General features: G+C 34.5%; 1 protein-coding gene across 2 annotated transcripts in view; it reads left to right on the forward strand.

Annotated features, from left to right (window-relative positions):
• NKAIN2 (sodium/potassium transporting ATPase interacting 2) overlaps positions 1 to 16,482 on the forward strand; it is a 412,538-nt gene that overhangs the window by 229,084 nt on the left and 166,972 nt on the right. The window lies entirely within an intron of this gene.

A 16,482-nucleotide genomic window follows, 5' to 3' on the forward strand; every position in this document is an offset into this window, starting at 1 on the left:
AGTTTTTTTTTTGCTTTTTTGTGATTAAATCACAGTGAGGATTTTAACCACCTGGGCATTACACTGATGTCTACATTTCTGTACCAAAAGCGGTACACTGTTTTTCATGAATTTTTTTTTTTTTTTATTGTAGACCTGTAACTTACAGAAATATGTCCGAACAAGGGTAAAGATATGTAAAATGGCAGTGAAAATCATATGCTAAAAAAATAAAAGTTCTGTTGATTTGGAGCTTAAGCTAATACAGGTAGTCCCCGAGTTAAAGACATCCAACATACGGACGACTCCTAGATACGAACGGGGGCTTCCCTACTCGCTCCTGTGCAGGATGAAGTCTTGATAAGAAGAAGGGGGGCAGTTTGTGTGACTTGCACAAGAAATCTTTTGCTAAACACAGCTGAGATTGTGGGTGATCTTAAGAGCTGAGCTGATCTGTAGCATCTTGTAACTCTTTAATGACCAATCTGCAGTTGTTTTTTTTTTGTATATTAATGCACAGCTTGCTCCAAAAGTAATGAATGTCTAGGTTGCATAAAGTTTTTTTTTTTGCTTTTTTGTGATTAAATCACAGTGAGGATTTTAACCACCTGGGCGTTACACTGATGTCTAGATTTCTGTACCAAAAGCGTTACACTGTTTTTCATGAAATTTTTTTTTTTTATTGTAGACCTGTAACTTACAGAAATATGTCCGAACAAGGGTCTAGTAGATATCATGAATATAAAAAATGTTTGAAACACACAATCATGTAAAAATAAAATTACTTTTAATAAAATTAAATAAAAGACACAAAAATCAGCTTAACCCCCTAAGGGGTGTTCCCGAGTGTGACTCGGGGCCGGAAAAATTGCAAAAAGCGGTAATCCCGAGTCACACTCGGGGTACCTTTGGGGGTCCCCCTTACCTGATACCCGCGGTCCAGCGGCGATCGCAGGATGCCGCTGCGATGGCGGGGCACTTCTCCGTCGGGGGGCGTGGCCGGGCGGGAAATTTAAAAGCAGATTACTATGTAATCTGCTTTTAAATTTTTTTTTTAAAGTAAAAACACATCAAAACATATAATAAAAGTATAAATACATATTGTAGTGCACCAAGCATCATTGCCCAGTGCCCTGATTTACATTTTGCACGCTATTAGCCCTGACCTTTTAATGACTTTTTAATCACTTCCTGAATTGAAGTAAATTTTTTTTTCTAAAATCTGCATATAATTTATATTATTATTTATCAATAATATTGCACCCTTGTTTGGAAAATTTCAGAAGGAAATTTTTGATAAAATTTTTTTTTTGGATAAATTACATTGTTTTGGGCTAATATTTCATTATTTTTTATAATAATGATTTATAATTATGTATTATTTTATAAATTATGATTCTAATATAATAAATAAATATAATAATTATACCCGGGAGTTAATCCTAAGAATTACAGGCCCACAATATAAACAAAAATTTCTACGCAAAAAAAATAGGATCACTTTTTGCATCAAAAAATGACAGAATTAGAACGCTAGGGGGGTTAAAGAAGAATACATAAATAAATGAAAAATACTGAAAATGCAATAATTCGGTATACTGTATAATAATAAATTTTTCTAAAACACTTGCCTAGTGTCCAACAGTCCAACGTCACATACCTATAGACAAAACCACATAAATATATTTTGTATTATTTTGTATTGGATTGGATACAGGACTTTGTATTGAATCCAATACAAAATATTTGAATTTCCCGCTACGACCCCCATCGACGGGCGCACGCACGGACATCATCAGGAATCGCCGAGGGACACGTACGCAAACGCCGGGTGTTCTAATTCTTTCCAAACTTCCATGCAAAAAGTGTTAATTTTTTTGCATGGAAATTTATTTTAGATTGTAGGCTATAATTCACCGAATTACTCAATAATTACTTATAATTCACCGAATTACCGCATAACTCACCGAAATATGTCCAAAATTTTATAAATTTAATAATAACATTTTTTTTATAAAACATAAAAAAAAAATCTTTAAAAAAAAAATTGTGTATAATGTAATGTACCTGTACAGTAGCTTTTATAATATATATATAAATAATACAATTTTATATATATTATATAAGGATTTCTTTGTATTGGACTCAATACAGCTTTTTTGTATTGAGTTCAATGCAAAGCGATTTGAATTTCCCGCCCCGCCTCCCGCCCACACCGACGCATGCAGCGACGTCACCGAGAAACCCCGGTGATCGTCACTGCACCTGCCGGATGAAGACAGAAGAGGACGGACGTGTCCGGAGGAGCTGCGGGGAGAAGGTGAGTATTTTTTTTAGAGATGGACGCTGGAACAGAACGGATCATCACAGCGGGGACCAGGTAAGTGATGGGATTTAACCACCCAACAAAGTTCGGGTTTATCGATTTTAGCAAAATTTTTAAACCCGAACCAAGGTCGGGTTTAACGTTCGGCTGGTTAAACAGTAACTGACACCACACTGCCTAATGATATGTTGACACAAACATCTGTCCTAATTGCATTTATTAAAACAATGTACCTGTTCCAACCTACATACAAATTAAACTTAGGAACAAACGTACAGTCCCTATCTCGTATGTAACCCGGGGACTACCTGTATGTTCTTAATCTTCCCAAATAATATTTACTGTTGTTGTGCAAAGGTTTCCATCCTAACCTTCACATAGCTGATTGATACTGATAAGATTTAGGTCACCAGGATAGAATATTTAAGCCTTTGCCGAGCAGAAAATATATGGGCACTATTAGGTTGGACAAGAGAAATAATGGTGAGACATTTCTTATCCTAACTCATATGGTTGAGAAGCACAGACGAGTCATGATCTCATTTCAGATTCAGATGAAGTATGGAAATAGCACATTTACAGTGAAAGCTTTATTCCCTACCAACCACCTAACAATTTATTCATTGTATGATTAAGCACTTTTTTTAACAGGAAAGTACAGTCCTCCTTTCCACCAACTGACCTTTTATACGGCTGACTATGTTCGATCTACAGATTACACAGAACTAAGATGCAGCTAAATTAGACTTTATTGGTTTAAACATGGTTGCTGCTTTTAGTATGTTAAAGTCATCATTAGTAATTAGCAGTATTAGCATTATTAGCACTCTGAGTGATTTCACTGCATGCTGGTATTAATTAAGGACAAAAAAGTATTGCCTTATTATACTTCCATACACTTACTGTACCTTTTTTTGCATACTACCACTTCAATGAGCTGCTTGGAAGCAGAGAAAAATATCAAATAATTTAGTGTATCAATGAGCTATTTAATCAATTTATTTGACAAAGCTGTGTTAACTGCCGTGCCAAGTACAGAGCTGTATGCTCTTTTGTTGTTTTAAAAAAAAAAAAAAAACACCTGTTGATGCCTCTAGAAATTCATTAATGTCATGTGGTCTCAAATTGTACATTAAAACAACAGAACACCTCGTCACTGTAGTATGGACAATATGTGAGGGGGAAGTGCTTTGTACTCTCTTTTTCCTAGAATGCTCCTCCATAGATACAGTACAGTGAGAGTTGCCACCCAAGGGCAAGAAGTATTTTAATATATATCAAAATAATAGAAATATTAGAAATATACCACAACACCACATCTGAAGACTATGGACCTGATTTATGAAAGCTCCTGTGTAGACTAAGAGTTGCTTAAACAGAATACTCAGCTGTGTACTTGGCATGGCTTTTGTCTGGAGAAGTTAGACTATCATGGGGGAACCTGGGTGATCCAGCATATCTAAAATGGATCTGGTCTAGAACTGAAAACATTTGCCAATTAATAGCAAATGCTTTTTAAGAATCCTTTCCAGGTTTATTGGATCACCAAGGTTCTCCCATGAAAGTCTATCTTCTCCAGTTTTGGAAAACTTTCATAAATCGGGTCCTATATATATTACATTTTTGCTCTTGGTTTTAGTTACACCTAAGGTTCATACTGTAAATACGATTTTCAGTTACCTTGACTTATTCAATAGCTAAAATTTTAGTTTAGTGTATCTCTATAATGATGACAAGAACTGTATTTTAATATTAATAACTTACTCATTGTTCTGAAAGATTTCTGTCTTATCTGTAGGCAGCGTGCAGTTACAAATGCAGTCATGAAATAAACGTACATCCATTATTTTTCCTTCAAATATCTGGTTAACAAAAAGTATATATCCAGCAGTGTCATTTTTTAAGACTCCTATGGAAATAGTAGTTTGTGTTCAGAGCCAGAGACCTGCCAGAAGTCACATCTACTTTAACAAAAATGGGAATTAGTATGTGTTTTATTCTTGCTGTCATATTCAATATGTGATTGCCACCTAAGACATGTAAAAGAACTTCTCTGTTTTTGTGACTTCAGTAAAAAGGTTGTGTCATTAGTGTCAGCATGGAGTAATCCACCATTCGTTATTAAGGGATGAGTCAGTCTATGTATTCCTCAGCTGTCATCCTATAAAATTCTTGTCATGTCGGAGAGAAAAGCAGCTGCATGAGAATAGAATTCTGTCATTTAGAATGACCCCATCCTAAGTAGCTGTTCTGTCTGTTGAATTAGCAGATTCCTACCAATAAATGTCTAGTAAGCACAGCACGAAGGTCAGGAAAAAGTCTGGGTTTCCACAACTTCTTTTATTATTTCTCTCCCAAGGTGCTGTTTGAGTATGTAACACTCCTTTATAGCAAACTAAAGTAGTAAGGATAAGAATGTCTTTGTCTCTCTGTGAATGTAAAGGCCACCAATACATAAGGTAAACAAGGATAAAAGTGGGCCTGTTAAATAGCAAGATACAAGAAATAGCAGACCATTTTGGTCTCTGGAGGCTTGTTGGTCAGCTCTTGCTGTGGAATCTTGAAAAATTAGGTCTATTACAGACATAGGAAACATAACAAACAAGTTAAAGTGCATTATAGTGGTAATGTTCTACTAGGACTGTCTTCATGAAAGCAAATATTAGTGAAACTAAAATCATGTCAGTTTTGCTTCCAGAATGAAGAATTTAAAGAATGTTTCTTTAACCATTTTTCCCTTTCTTTTTCTGTCGAGTGTAGAAAAAAGATGCTGAAAGCAGTAACCTCGAGTCACACTCGGGGGTAGCTAAAACAGTTATAAGTAATAGTAAATGGAGCCTTACCTGATCCGCCAGTGTCCTCCTTCGTCCTTTGCGTCTCCTCGCTTCCTCCATCATCTGATGAGTCACTGGGGAGTTCCCGATGACATTGGTGCGTGCAGACATTGCGTTGGGAGCGCGGCGGGAATTTCAAATCTATTTGTATTGCATTCAATACAAAATAACTGTATTGAATGCAATACATTGGATTTCTAAGTCTCTTTTCACATGATCTAAAAGAATTTTGACATGATTTTGTGTTTCAAACTTTATTTTACTCATACTATTATATAATACTGTAAAATAAATTTTCATGAAAAACAATGTACCCCTTTTAGACATAAAAAACTGGACAGAAATGAACCACCCAGAAGGTTAAAGTACAGAGCACATAAAATAAGCATTTATTTATGATATAAGCATCAGAATATATTATATTCATGCATAATGGCTGCTACCATGTGCTGTAAAATAGAAGGAATGAAATTTTAAATTAATAATATTACTTTTGGATAAAGGAGAGTTGTATACCAATGATAAGGACAATTAAGACTGTGCATATCCTATATACAGATACAAACAAAAGTTATAGAAATGTTGTCTGATCCTGCATAATTAGCTTAAAATACACTAAACGTATCCTAATGGCTAGTAATGGTCATGTGCAACTTAGTATACAAGTTCTTGCCATGTCATTGCCTAATACATAGGAAAGTAAAGTTTTAGTTACCTTTTTCTATGTGGGTTACAGGAACATATTAGGAGACAAGAAATAACTATATAATCTTTATTTATTTCCTACATGAAAGCCATGGGTTTATGTGGTTGCTCTGTGTGAACAACGCTAGGAGTGCCTAGACATACAATTATTAGATTTCACTGCATGACAGCTAGTGTCACAGCTAGTGTTATTCTTCAGAATGATATTGGACAGGCTTGGATGTCTGCTAGGATTCACAGGGATAAGCAGGAACTTTTTTACTCCACCACTCTGTAGTAGTACTTGCCCTGAGATGACATCAAAGGCATTGTTCCGGTGCCTTTGCCTTATTGGCCTTTTTCATATGATGGAACAAGAGTTTGTCTTAGAACACTGTACTAGGCCTTAAGAGAAAGGCACCAGAAGAACTACCCATATGGACCGAGTAACTAACGTCTGACACTGGACGGTGAGTGTTATCTGCCTTTCATATACATTAAATCTGTCATCTTGCTGTGATGAGGGTTATATTTACAGCTACACAGAATTATTGTAAAAGTACAGACTCATTGACACAACAGTTTTCATGTATCATTTGTTTAGTTGTGAAATTGCAGGTTATGTTCTGTACTGCTTATTCTTGTCAGCTAATCTTTTATCTTGTATTTCAAGTACCCCTTATGTGAAAGAAACAAATTATTCTGTGTCAGCTATGGACTCAGCAATTCAAAAGTGTGAATGTTTCTGTTTATTTATTTCTATACACTTATTCAATGTATATACTGAATACACCAACCTCCTAAACCTCCCTAGGCTTGAAGGATTTAACTCATTATGGTAATATTAAAAATTGCATGAAAAGTTATCTAAAAACGAACACCCTTGAATCCTAAGCATTGATACATTGGTTCTCATAGATGAGCATAGAGTATTTGACTTGAAAATTTGAATGTAAAATTGCATCATATCTATTATGATAGATTCAACTTTGGGAAAAATTCACCTTCTTTTTTTTGTTTGGTAATAAAAAATAATTAAAAAAGTGTCCCTCCCCTATTTGTAAAAGCCTTTAATAGGCTTAGTGTAAGAAATCATGATTATTATTGAGGATAATATCCAGTATAAAATGACTATTACATAATTTGTAATAATATGAAAATTCAATAAAAAAAAATACCTCCTGTAAGTTCTAAGGCAGTCGTCAGCAGGGGTAAACACCCAACAACTGGGTATAAAAGGATTATATTGTGCACAGAGTCAAGGTGCAGAACAAGAGTCACAAAATACAAATTTATATACACATGTACAGTCATTACGCCCAGCAATTCTCTGTGTGTCATCTCTATGGGTCACACCTCTCCCCTGTTTATACACCTCTTTTTATAGGGATTTTCAAACACTCTTTGCAGTATACCATTGACATGTGTTATCACTATAAATGGTGCAATTATCTTGATGAAACTTTCGCACATGTATTTTTTTTTTTTTTTCAAGAAAGGGCTCACCCCCACAGTTGATCTTGCTATTTGGGTACCTAAACACAATTCTGTATGTGGGGTCTTGTCTTATTGGGACAAGAATGGGAGGTCTAATTTTTCATGTCAGGAACTTGTTTACCATATTCCTAATATAGGCAATTTAAGGTGCTGCTAACAGAAGCTATCTTTACTTTGACCATAACAAGTGGGTGCATGTGTGAGAACATTCCAATCCTACCTACCTATCCTACAGAAACTCCACCATCTTCAATCTTACCAATACAGTCATGTAATTATGAAGAAACCGAAATACAGTCCTGTTATTATGCAATTTACTAATAAAACCCTCAGAACACATTATAAAAATATATTTCTGTTAAGTGCTACCCTGAACCCTGGGACCTTTCTGGATAAGAAATGGAGGTAGCTAGCATTTGTGTGCTCTTCACTTATTCAGAAAAGGTTGTCTAGTATCTAGTTACCAAAGAAGGAAGTAGAAAAATTGCGGCCCCTTCCCTTTGGTAAAACCAGACCCCTGCCTGACTCCAATGGTGACAAGGGACATTACTATTTCCCTCAAAGTGACCCTGGTGTTGTGGGAAACTGTAGGCAGAGCCCTTTTGTGGAATCTAAAAGACTACATAAAATGTTTTTTTTTCACTGGCAGGTCCAGTGATGTCCAAATTGTAGATCTTATAAGGATCCTTCAAATGCCAGATGCTGTGCTGAAGCTTCATTCATGCAGCATAGTTTCAGCTGAGGACAGATGTTGCTGGAATGGTTGAATTTAAACAATGACGTGAGCTCCACCCATGTGTCTCCATGTCTGATTTTACCTGAATTCTACTTAAGAAGCGTCCTAAGTAATTCTACTGGATTAAGAATTTTTGTTTAGTAGAATAACTGTTCTACTTCATTCTACCAAAAATCAAATTCTACAGATTAATCTGTATATGTAATATGTAGGCATACATTGCTGTAGTGTGTTCCTGTGATTTTAGGTCTTGATTTAGCCATTTTTCTACCTATTTTTTTTCTTTATTTTTTCAGTCTTTGCTGGGATTTATATCTCTTCATACAGACCCCAGCATCTTAATTCTACTGTCTACTAGTTAGTTAAATTAAATTGAATTTCAGCTGAATGTTTGCTGAATTAAATTTCAACATAGTTAACAATCCCAATTGGCTTTTTTAGTGCCATATCTAAATTACTTTAAAGTGTGGTACTGTATATAATCTGATGGAAGCCTGTCAGGCAAGCACACAAGTGAATTATTCATTTAAAATATTATTGCATGCACTGTGACGTGTTATGTTTAGATCTCCAAGTTCTTGTCACATTATGAAGGAACCCAGTCTGACACATAGTTACAGTTACCACAATGTTGCATTCAACATGTTTTTATGACTGTCGAATCCATGTTTGACTGACATTATACCTAGATGGTTCTATTCTTTGACAATACTGAAATATTCAATTAATTATGTACTTGCAATAAGAATAAGGAAACTATATACCGCCAACTAAAACAAGACTATGGCTCAACCTCAAACCAAAAGCCTCTTGGTACAACCAAAACTTTTTTTTTTAAAGAATATATAAATTATTTATACAAATTATTTAATATCCAAGCATAAAACATGTAGAAACTATAAACAAATTTAGAATAAGCTTCAGTACACAATAATGTCAGTTCAGCACATGCAGCCTGGGTGACCAGGAAAATAGGGGCAGTAGAAGGGAGGGAAGTGACAAGGTCTGTTTCTTTTACAGAATTTACACCAGATGTCAGTATCAACCCAGATAATGCACACATACAAAGAAATCAAAACAAATAAGTACATAAATAAACGTTATGTGTAATAAAGTTGATTGGCACAGGGGATAAATATTGAACACATAAAGAAAAGGATGTGCAAAAAGACATATAACAAAAACAAAAGCGGTACATTGTTTTTCATGAAAATGTATTTAACTCACCTGAATATGTCCAAACAAGGGTCTGAATATAAAAAAGTTTGAAACAGAAAATCATGTCAAAATAATAAATTAAATTTATTAATAAACTTTAAATAAAAAACAAAAAATCTGACATTTATCTGATCATTTATCTCATAAAACTAATAAACATCTGGGTGTGGTATACTTTAAAACAAGGGACAGCACAGAGTAAAACGTCACAATCCAGGCACATAATTGGATGGCTAACATAAGCAATGGTTCACCTTATTCACCCTGTCGAGTGATAGTCCATTTTTTAAACAAGCTGAATTAGGTCCACCCCAAGGATGTCATGTTAAGGAACATATTTATAAAGCAGTAAATACAATATTCAATTAGTTACTACAGGTAAATCATCCTGGTGCGTGTGTTTTCAATTACAGGGAATGATTAACCATATATAAATGGTGATTGTCACATTAACAGTTTTACAAATATGCCCAAATATTAACCTTTAGGACAGATGGCAGAGTGGGAAACAGTAAAATTCCTGTATGGAAACATTAATTCATCAGCACTTCAAATGCAAGAATACAAGACATGATTAAACTGAGCTCACATTAAGGAAAACTTAACCCATATAGCCTTAAAAGAAATGAAATATTGTTCAAATGCTTTATAAAATATTTTGTTTTTGCTATTTTTCAGTGGGTTTTAATTGTTTTCTTTTCGGTTTAGAAATCTTTAAAACCAATGGTAATGGGAGAAGCCAAATATTATTTTTTCTTTTTTTAAATGCCAATAATTATGCTGTAAGCACAAATCAAACCCAATACAATATTAGAGTTTACAGGAAAATCAAAAAAATAAAGATGAAAAATATATTGATAACATCAGATTTTTTTGTGTACAACTCAGTACAACTGTTATTAAGCATTTTAATATGAATTTTACATAATGTATTATTATTAGTGCAGCATGTTGGCAAAATCTGTTATGTTGGCAGCTGCAGTCCCAATATTCAGATCATTTTAAATAATTAGAAACTCCCACTTTGCTTTCAGTAAAAGTAGGGGATGTAAATAATGTACAACGTAGGAGTTCCTTTTTAAAAACAAGTTTTAGATCATTAAAGTCTTACTAAATGTAACCCTGTTCTGTCAAAAACATTTTGAGTGGAATTACATAATTTTAGTTTGTATCCTAACAACATTTTATTGCAAAACTTTTCTTTTAATGCTAGTACTCACTGGTAACAAGCTGTCCTTAACATCTTTTTGGTGAAATTAAATTCTTAATGTTCAATGACAATGTTCTGTAATGATGGTGCTTTTAATTCCTAAATGTGGGAAATGTAACAGCAATATTCTTTATGTTGCATGGTATTGTTTTACAAACTATGAAAGCAACTCTTTATCAGATGGCCAGGTGTTTGCTAGGATATTGGCTCTGTTGCAGAAACAGCTATGTAGGTCAAGAAATTCCAGCAACAGACTCTTTAATATATGGTTCCCATATTGAGACTATTTTGGCCAGACACTTCTAGCTCTCACATGCAGTACTAACGTAAAACACACTTTCAGCTCATGTTTTACCTTTTGTTGCTAAGATGACTTTGGGTCTGCGTCTTCCCATACTACACACTCTTTTCTTCTCTTCTTCCCTTCCTTGCTCTTTTTAACCATTTTGCCCCATTTTAATGCTAGGGGAAAAAAAGTGCTCGATTTTGGGATCTGTTTTTGTAGTTTTGTTTTAAAGCAATATCTACTTCCATTACTAAAAGGCTGCTTAGGTAATAAGTACCTTAAGTGCTAAATAAAAGTTAGTTACAAACCTGACAACATAGATTCCATTTTTTCATAAAGACACAGGGCCTGATTTATTAAAGCTCTCCAAGGCTAGAGAGGATGCACATTCATCAGTGATCCAGCAAACCTGGAATGGATATCCTCAAAATAATTTGCTAGCACATGTTTTGAAACCTGGACCAGATCCATTCTAGGTCTGCTGGATCACCCAGCGTCACTGATGAAAGTGATCCTCATCCTCTCCTAAACACTGATCTTAGTATTTAAAAAGCAAACTAAGTTTCTCCAACCCTGCTCCCCATAAACATGCTCAATATATTAAGAACTTTTCTGTTTTTGTTACATACTACATTATAAACCTTTTGATGCCACCCTTTCGACACTGTGCTTCTCTGTGAAAATCAAGCAAATCAAGGCTAATGGAAGGACCCAGCAGGGTGCTGCATGTACCTTCTCAAGAACATCACAGAACCTTGCCTTAGTATCCTTTTTGAAATAACCCCAAACTTGGTTCAAGCACTTGACTGGCTCTTGAAAGAAGTTATGCAAATATCAAAATGCATTGATGGTGGATGTTAGTCTGGACGAGTGGGTGTTTCCAGGCAGACTATATTTGCTTGCAGACAATACTTGAATTTCATTTTAAAAGTATCATATTTTATCTTTGCACCTATAACATCTGCACTGAGGAATCCAAAGGAGCAACATCATTACTGTACATTACTGTATGATTACCAGATGGGGACTGATGATTTTCATATGAAGCACAAAGATGGATTTATGAACCAATGCTTTATCAATCCTTTATGGTTTATGAACCATTGTTTCTTCAATCCCAATCTTGACCAAGCTATATTGGACTACATTCATACATCATTTGCTAGGTATAAAAGTTCCTAAAAATTACCAGCATATAGTATATATGTATGTATTTGTCCCAATAGGAATAGGAGCTCCTGCTCCTCATCATGCACATAAAACAAGTAAGTCTCAAAGACCTACACAAAGTCGCACAACCATGGAAGGAATTCTTGTAGAATGTGTTGCACTCACCGCTGTAGGAGTGGCTGAATTTTGCCAGGTTCTCTCTTCTAGTGAGGTGATGATGCACAGACAGGCTAATAATAGTAATATTGTCCAGGGTTTTTTTTTAATTTTTCAAAGTAAAAATAGAGAGGGTTGGGTATAGGATATCTAATAGCTACATACCCCCCCTCCCCCAAACTGAGGGGTAAGTATCCGTAGACCCTTCCATCAAGTAATAAGCCTTTGAAAGTTTTAATCTCACCAACTGGCCCTAGGGATAAGTATTCCTCACTTGTAATGGGTTACTACTTCTAGTACACAAGATGATCCTCCTAATAAGAAGAGAAAGCAGCCAACTGACAAGCTAAGAACATTTCCAGCTACAAGTTCACTAAATTCTGTCTGGCAGACCATCATATATTAATAAAAAAACTTTCATCTTAAACTAAGGACACTTCCACAGATTAAGGGTTCCTACTAATGCATATAATAGTTTTTATAAGGAAATGTATCTGATATTTTATTACCAAGACAGTAAAGACATATTGAAAACCTTTCAAACCTTAAAATCTACATCATTATATGTAAAACAAATATATTTCAGTAGATTTTGTAAATTATGAGCATTCATTCTTTTACTATCTGAGAAAACGACTAATATACATGTATTATGTTTACAGTTAAAACAAAGCTTCAGTTAAAAAGCAAATGCAGGCAATGAACTCATTCAGGGAACTGCCAACACCTGCAGGTACTGCCAAGAAACACTAACACTATATTGAAATTCAGGATTGGAAATCCACTCATTTTACCTAATTTGAGTTCTGGTAATTTTTCCAAGATCTCATGTTGCCAGCTAACCCTGAGAGCTCATATCTTTGCTGCAATGCTTCCGATATACTGCAGTGTGTTAATGAGGGTTATGAATAATTTCTTATTGAATTTTCAAGAGAATGCATTTAAAACTGAACTCTAGGCAGATATAAAACACAAATTATTGCAGCTCTGTAATCATAAAAACATCATTAAATGTATTTTTGAATGTGTATGTAAGTGCCTTTGTTAGACCTGGTATCCTCTTAGTCACAAGTAACCAGTTAGTTCATGTGCTAATCACAAGCATGCTGGTAAGAAAATAAAATGAGTGGGAAATCAGCTCATTAGTGTGATACCGCCATACCGGGATGACCTGGGATTCGAGGAATCAGGTTGAATAATCCTAAGACTGAGGGCATCTAACGCAGCTAAGAGTAATGCACATAAAATCAATTTAATTGAGGTGGATGAAGGTGCATATTGACACAAAAGCACGTTTTGTTATTTTATCTTTGTTTTCATTTTGTTTTTGTTTTTTTTTTCTGGAGAAATAAAAACAAAAAGTAGCATTAGTAAAGCTTTGCTATGCTACAATGACTTGTTTATTAAATGAGATGCCCTGTTCAGGTCCATCAACCCACCCATTTCTAACATTTAACCTAGTCCCTAAAGTGGGCACTTAACATTAAACCTCCTCCCTAACACTTAACCTCTAAACCTCACAGTAAGCCAACCTCTAAACTAAACCATAATGCTTATTAATCCCTAATACGCATACTTACCTGTTCCTGTGGCAAGAACCTCTACACCAACAGAGTGCAGATTTATAATAGAAGCATTTAGCTCTGAGATCTTGTCACAAGCATAAAATTAAAATTAAAAAAGTGGACCTAAACTCAACATTTTTACTTACATAAAAGGGCAGACAACCCTTATATGTAAAGTAAAAAATTTTGGAGGTGTGGGATAGGGTGATGTAGACAGAAGACAGAAGATAATGGCAGAAGACAGAAGATAGAAGATAATGGAAGATAATGCTTCCTTCGCACCAGGACTAAGAGGAATTCTAGGACAACGCGGGACCGGATCAGGGGTAGGTCTAGAGCCATCGAGGGATCCGCAGGATAAAAGGTAAGTGTGTTTTTTTTTATTTTTAGTTTAGTTACAATTTAAACAAAATAAAACAAATGGTACCAGTAGTATTATCACAGCTCATTGTGTCATTATCCAACGCATTTCTTAAAACCATGTTTCCATCACCCTTTTTTTGATCACTGCACTTTTTCTATAAATCCCTGCCATCAGTAAACACTCCAATGTATACATTATGTTGCTGTACTTATGTTTTAGGTCTGTAAGATTTTGTCTTCTTTACATCCCAAAATCTTTGCTGTTCAACTTGCTTGTTCTTTTTAGGTGGTATGCATTATTGAATAAAGTATCGGTGTTGACACTTCAGTTGATTTTTTTCTCTGGTAAGGAAGGCTGCAAAAATATCCTTCAGTTCCCAGAAAAAGTATGACTAATGCACTATACATCAAAATGATGACTATCTCCTAGCTCCTCCGTATGAGTCACTAGAACCACTATGCTCTAGAATTATAATGAGGGAAAAAATAATGGACTCCTAGAATTTAATGAGATGGTTTATTTAAAGTGTTCTGTCAGTTCATGTCAACCTGTGAGCCAGCAAAATTTTCACTCTTTAACAGTCCTGTACACAGGCAGTATAAATTGTTGTAATTAAATTAGACTGTAGCCACCCGGTGTGAACTGCTCATAGCTTTGCTTCTCTAATTGCACTGCCAATAAATGATCATACTGTATTGTATAAGGTAAACATTGATTTTAGTTTAACATTTCAGACTTTTGTATGTTCTAAGAGTATGCACAATGATTTCTTAGAATATTAAAAATAGTGTTCTGTTGCATTGGAATTTTAACATTTTTTAAGGGAAACGATATGGGAGAAAATATAGCAGCTACCCTTCTGAGTTGTTTCAAAGGTGAATTCTTCTAATGCAGTCATTAGGATCTGAATATTTCTACCTTTTCTGTTATTGACAAGTATGCAGACTTTATCTTTATATATGTCTATATATATATATATATATATATATATATAAAAATACTGTATATATACTTGCCTCTTAAGACAACATATTATTATACATTGCTTTCACTCTCCTGAAGAAGAAAAGGTGAAAAGTGTTGAATATTATAAATTGTACAAATTGAATACAAATTGTATTCAAGCAAATGTGAACTTATAATACAGCATGATTTGGCTCTTCATGTAATTTCAGGGATTCAATTTCTTTGTTCTAAAGTATTGTACCATCTTCAACTATTCTTGATACTCATATGAAAGCGATGACTTTAATTTATTTTGTAAAAATTAAAAGCATATTTATTCTTATTTTTTATTAAAAATTTTCTTTAATAATATTTTACAAAAGATTTCAAAATATTTTATGTATGACAGCTTTTACTTTATGTACCTTTAAAATCCTTAATCACTGTTGGATATTAACTTCAATTCGTTATAGCTTGGGAAGGTTGTATTTGGATAGTGAAGAAGCATTGCCTTTTTGATGAGATTATCCTTGTATTTTGTCCTTAAAACAACAAACTCTATTTGTTACATGTGAATCAAGGTATTGGCCCCAAATTATTTTAGAAGAACAAAGACAGATAGGTTCAGAAAAGCGGTATAAAAGTATAAGTATCAAATAAAATTCCTCTGGACACTAAGGTCTAACCCTGTTTGGGCTTCCACATTATTTACCTATCTGGGCTTTTTATTTCCTTTGATTGAATTAATCTTTATCTGGATGGGCTTTTAGGAACTCTCCAATCCTGGATACACTTCTACTGGGATGATTTCTGACCCTCAAAGCATTTAAAAATTGGCCCTTTTGTTATTTAGCCCAGTAGTGTCCTGCTGTCTCTAAGCCCCCAGCATCTGTCGTGTAATCTTGAAACTACAGGTTATCCTACCTTTTTTGTTATATATGGATGTATGATCTCTGTCAATCGTTCCTGAGGAAGCAGCTAAAGTTGCTGTGAAATGAGTCGAATGAACACCCCCCACTGTACATTGAATTTGTGAGAGATTTTCCCCTTGGAGGGGTGATGTTTTAAAAGTTACTGATAAATTGATATCTATTAATCATAGCTATATTGATGCTGATCTGTTTTTTGTAGCACATTGTTTTAAAATGGTTGAAATAAAATGTTCTTATATGCTTTTATACCTAAGTAAGCCCTTGAAAGTCCCGATTTTCTGAATCTCTCTGTTCTTTTAAAATGATCCTCTATTTGTTACATGATTATAAAAGCAATATAAAAATTTCAAATATCATATAAGATTATCATGCTTTTGTTTTTACAGAATTTTGTGACCTTTTGTTCATACTTTTTCTTTCACCTCAATGTTACTAAAGTATTTATGCTTCTTTCAACCTCTTCATGTGTTAGCTGTGCCAGTTCCACATAATGGCAGACAGTTCACCCCATATAGCAGGAAGTGCCTAGTAGGATCTCCAGGTATTTTTTAAATCTGATCTCTGAGCTCCCACTCCATCT

The sequence above is a fragment of the Pyxicephalus adspersus genome, chromosome 4, assembly GCF_032062135.1.
Source record: "Pyxicephalus adspersus chromosome 4, UCB_Pads_2.0, whole genome shotgun sequence".
NCBI classification, from domain to species: Eukaryota; Metazoa; Chordata; class Amphibia; order Anura; family Pyxicephalidae; genus Pyxicephalus; species Pyxicephalus adspersus.